The sequence below is a fragment of the Microtus ochrogaster genome, chromosome 2, assembly GCF_000317375.1.
Source record: "Microtus ochrogaster isolate Prairie Vole_2 chromosome 2, MicOch1.0, whole genome shotgun sequence".
In the NCBI taxonomy this organism is placed as follows: domain Eukaryota; kingdom Metazoa; phylum Chordata; class Mammalia; order Rodentia; family Cricetidae; genus Microtus; species Microtus ochrogaster.
In genome coordinates this window covers 62487856-62493271 of record NC_022010.1, presented here as the reverse complement: position 1 = coordinate 62493271, position 5416 = coordinate 62487856, and the positions used below count along the sequence as shown (strand labels likewise).

The 5416-nt window shown below is 40.5% G+C and overlaps 1 protein-coding gene across 4 annotated transcripts in view; it reads right to left on the bottom strand.

Moving 5' to 3' along the window:
* Nucleotides 1–5416, bottom strand: part of Cblb (Cbl proto-oncogene B) — a 186948-nt gene that overhangs the window by 117626 nt on the left and 63906 nt on the right. The gene's annotated exons all lie outside the window — the stretch shown is intronic.

Genomic DNA, 5416 nt, shown 5'->3' with positions numbered 1-5416 from the left:
GTCTCCTTTGCTACCAGGAAGCCCTTTGCAATCATGTGAACACGCTAAGACATACTTATTGAGGGAAGAGACACATGGAGAGAAGCTCCTGCATCCTTCTGAAGCTCCAGACACAGAGTGAGGCCACTCAGCATCATCCCCCACAGCTAAGCACCAGAGACCACAGAAACCACTTCGTCAGTGTGGAGTCAGGAAAACAAAGTACTCTTGTAAGCAACTAGATTCCCTGCACAGTTAGAGCAAACTGTCCCAATAAAAAGAAATGGCTGTAAAGGCTCCTAGCATATATGACTATATCTCTACCATCTTGTTCTTTATCTTAGGTCTTCAGAAAACAAAAACCATATGATGGTCATCCTTTCATGCAAGTGAGCATCAGAAATCACAGAAAACTCTCATTACTAAAATGCCAGTCTAGTTTCTACCTTGCAATTACGTTAGCAATACGAGCTCTGTCTGCCATCTGCGCTGGAGCAGTAACCCTGATCACGGGTATATAGAATTCGCCCCAAAGAACGACTCACGTTATAACATGAACACTATAGTTCTAGTATGAAATTACTAACATATCTACCTGGCCTAACATAATCTCAGTTGCCGTATTCCTTTGCTTGATTTTCTTTCGGACAATGTGGGCATGTTGAGAACACACGACTGTTTCTAAATCTACCTCCTAATTTCCTGCATTTCATATCTAAGGTTAAGACTATTTTTTTTTTACTGTGAACTTTCATGTTTCATTTCCTGTGTTAAAATAGATAAAAATAACACTTCTCATGTTCCTGGACTAAGCCAAGAAGAACCACAACTTCGTGCGTCCCTCAGAAACAGCAAAGCACATACCGTGCTTTTATTTTCAAAACTTTAAGTGTCCTTACACAAAAAAACTTAAGAGCAGTCTAAAGATTAGAGTCTGTGTTCTGTGGGTCTGGGGCATATCACTTAATCTCTTTGATTGGGCCTCAGATTCCTTATCTGGTACAAAGAACGTGGTAACAATAGTCTTAAATGCTACTGGCATGACAGAATCACCAATAAATTTTACACAATTTCAGACATGAGCAAAATCCTGCACTACATAAGTAAAAGTCTCTATAGAATGGGCTCACATATCAAGGTTGCGTAAACTTCCCAGGGAATCCCAACATGGAGCCAAGGTTGGAGACCACTGAAGAGGCCTCCAGGTATCCTCTGATACTCAGGGACCTCAAGGTGGATGGTACAAAAGTATCCCCTGACGGGCTGAGAAATGCTTAGTGGTAAGAAGAGCTAGTCTAGAATCTGGTGGTCAGAACCTCAGGAGGTTAAGAGCACTTGTTGCTCTTGCCAAGGACACAGGTTTGGTTCCCAGCGCTAGCATGGCTAGTCACAACCTTCTGTCATTCCCATTCCAGGGGACCAGATGCCCTCCGTTGGCCTACAGCAGCGCCAGGCACACAGGGGATGCACAAACACACATGTAGACAAAACATATACGTATAAATTAATTTGAAAATAACAAGAAATCCTGGAGGAGCCTTCAAACACATTTCTTAACTATTTAACTGATAAATACACCCATAAACACACACAACCACTTTTGTAAATATTCATGACTTGGGCTGGTTAAAAGACAGACTTTGGAGAAGATTGGCCCTTTCTTTGAGGCAGAACTATTGGCTTATTAATAAACCTTTAGAGCACTTGAGAAAACAGTATAAAAGGAAGCAGCAACTATCATAAACAGATAAGTTGTCTATAATTTTAATAGTTGGAAAACACTGGTATGGGACACTAAAACCACAGTTAATCACCACGATAAGGACCACACTTACGAAAGTGGTGGAAGACAGAAATCTTAACGAGAAAAGTGTATCATTTTTTTAAATATTTCAATGTATTAAGGACTAGTTTAAATATGTCCAGCTACTTAAAATATAAAGAATTCAAAGGTTAAGATGAGTAAGTGTCTAACAAATGGCTAGTCAAATTAGTCAGTGAGCCTTTTAAGTATGCACTGAGCATTGAGACAGGCCTGAAAGGTTGCCACTTCCATTTTAGGAAGAACTCTGCAGTGCTTGGCCACACCACTGCATTCAGTTGAGATGGCTGGCCTCTGTGTGGTACAGAGACCAGTTCGGGGGGGGGGGGTCTCACAAAATGCTGCTCTTCCCACTGCCCACCATAACACTCCACAGCTAATCTGTCAGCAGTTTTGTCAAAAGCACCCTCACTCTGACCTAACAAGTCTCAAACAACGGCAGAATGGCACTGGTAAAACTTCTGGGCTGCAGAGTTACGGGCTAGAGATAGCATTTACTCAATCACATGCCTCAGAAATAGTGCCATGCCCAGAATTCCACCCCCAAAAACAGCCACCTGGAACCCGAAATAGGTAAGGTTCTCAAAGATCCAAGGGATACTGGGGAAAAAGGAGGAAGGTGCTTTGTGTGTCTGTGTGAAACGGTGATGATTTCAGAAAGAAATAAAAAACAAACCATTAAAAATAGCTGAACTACTTTAATATTTTTATTTACTATTTCTGTGATTATTCTTATTATTAATTTTTTAGATAACAACTGCAGTTTCTCCTTCCTTCTCTACACCCAGTCCCTTTCCCACCTCCCCTCTGCTCCTCCACCTCCTTGGTTTCCATTTAGAACAGAGCAGGTCTCCTCATGGATACCAACCAAACACGGCATATCAAGTTGCAGGAAGACTAGGCACCTCCCCTCATCCTAAATGCTGACAAGGCAACCCAAAATGAGGAATAGGATTCAAAACCTGGCAGAAGAGTCAGACAGTTCCTTAATGATCTTTGAAAGTCTCACGAGTAGTCACTAATGTGACATGAGTCTGAAATATTCAGGGACACTGGCACACCCACTTAAGACCACATCACACCTGAGGTGAGTTATCTTCATTGGCAGGCCCAAGTCTCTGCACTCCAAAAGGGGTCTCTTCCCACCCCTGCTCATACCCATTTCAAACAGTCCACTCTTTGCTTCTTGATTTCAAAAATTCCTCCTTGACCTTAGGCTAAATTACTAATGTCTATCTTTCTGGTAGAAAAATTCCCATAGTCTCTACCAGCTTCTTAAACTGTCTGAATCAAAAGGGGTTAAGGACTGGCCTCTTCTACTGGGCAACCCAATGAAATGTCAATCAAAGCTGCATGAGCAAGAAGTGCCAAATCAAAGGCCCAGACATGAATGCTAAATTCAGTGAATTTTCTGTAGGGAATCCAAGGGACTCACAGCCAAGGCCAAACTATGATTAAAAAATAAATAAATAAAACCTAAAGACATCACTAACAAAAGTCATTTGTGTGCCTCTGTTTGGGAAGGACAGAAGATGTAAAACTGTTTGTCTAGGTATCCCAGGATGTAACCACATGGAAGCAACTCTGACATTTACCACTGCAGCCTAGAAACATACCATGCAGTAATGTGGAAAATTAAGTTTGCAAGAACACTAAAAATGAAGTTAATCCTGTCCCTGTACAGATACGCATACACATGGGTTTTGATATGATGTCACTTCACCATTGAATTTGCACCGTTTTATTTGAGGATGTGTGACTCCTTGACTGAGGCAGGTAACACAGAAAACTGCTGTGTTGATGGGAATTCAATTAGAGAAATCAGTAAAGTCTTCACAGCAGCCAGTGCTAACACACACTCCATTATAAATAGCTCTCATGAATAGTCATTTTATGTACAAATTTCGGTTACCAAAAGATATTCACTGAGCAAGCAATTCCAGGTAATTTACTAGTTGTGATTATTGTAATTTTTAGCTGTGATAATTACCCATGAGATTTAAAACACACAATCTTCAGAATAATTATGGAACCTCTATTTATTTCTTTAGGCTTGCTGTCGGAGGAGAGAGGCTGTGGATTTATGGGGCTTGGAGCTTCTTTCTCACCCCACTATTGATCTGTCTCCCTATGGCACTTTGTACGTCTCCATTTCTCCCCCATGGCTTCTATCTATCAAATACACAGCTCCTCTCCCAGTGCCAAGGGCATCAAAAAGGCACCCAGAATTCATTATCCTAAAGTAGATCACCTTGGTGCTTAGTAAAAAGCCCATCGCTAAGCAGGCCCATCTTCCTCACTCTGCAGTGGAGGTGGGGCACAAGATGGCTGTGGTTCCCTGATGTCTCCGCTTCCTACAGTTCTTTGAAGTGATGGTTTTATTTATCTGTTCTATCACTCTAATTTGGGTCAATGGGGTTGGATATAACATTAGTGGAAACTCAAGATAATCTGGAGGTTGGTTAAAAAGACAGTGAACAAAACTGAATGCATACACTTTTAAATCACCAGAACAAACCTGTATTTGTGATGTTACACACATGGAAGGAGCTACAAGTCTTTCAAATGCAATTTGTTTTTAAAAAGTTTGCACTTATCTTAAAATGTACTTCAGCTTACTAATACTTAAAACAATAAAAAGTTAATAGAACTAGTAAGACATTCTATTTCAGGAGGAGATTTTAGGATAATGTTACCAGTAAGTTTTCTCTTTTCGCCCAAGAGCCTGCATGCTTTAAGCTGCAACTTAATCCCATGAAATTGGCAGCACTCTGACTGCATTAAACTATCCAGCTGCAACATTTTACATGTAGAGTAGATGACTTTAAAAATGTCTTCTTATATATAAACTGTGGAAACAATTACCACGAGACACAAGAGACTCAGCACTTCCAGTGCGGTTAGTACAAATACATACCAGACTTTAAGGCCATATGACTAAAAAAACCTAAAATATTTCATCAATAATTCTTTATTCTGAGTTGGCAAAATGGTTCCGTGGGTAGAGAAACCTGCCAACAAACATGGAAACTTAAGTTCAAGCAACAGGAATATCACAGTGGAAGGAGAGAACCAACTCCCACAAGTTGTCTTGAGACCTCCATATGTGCTGTGGCAGTGTGCACTAACACAAACACACACACGCGCACACACACAAGCACACAAACAACAAATGACACAACACAATACAGAACTAATTATTCTTTTAATATAATATGTATTTAGACATTTTATGAAAAATAAAGCATTTAATAAAAGTTCATTCTAACAAAGCTACTAGGTGACCTAAAATGTTATGTTTACATTATAGCTTTATTGGAGAGGGTGCTCTCTTGAGCTTCCACTTCTGTTGTATCTCCTGCTTTGTTTCTTTTTTCTCTCTTAATCGCCTATTGATGGTCCCTTGAGTCCATCAAACAGTCTCCTTTATATCTTTTGCTGCACAGAGTGGACATTCGTCTCTAGTGTACTCACAAATCATTTTGCTAAAAAACATATGCTCTTCACCCTCACTGGATCTGTTCCTCATCCTCACTGCAACTGCTCCTCATCCTCACTGTACTTGCTCATCTTCACTGCACCTGCTCCTCATCTTCACTGCACCTGCTCCTCATC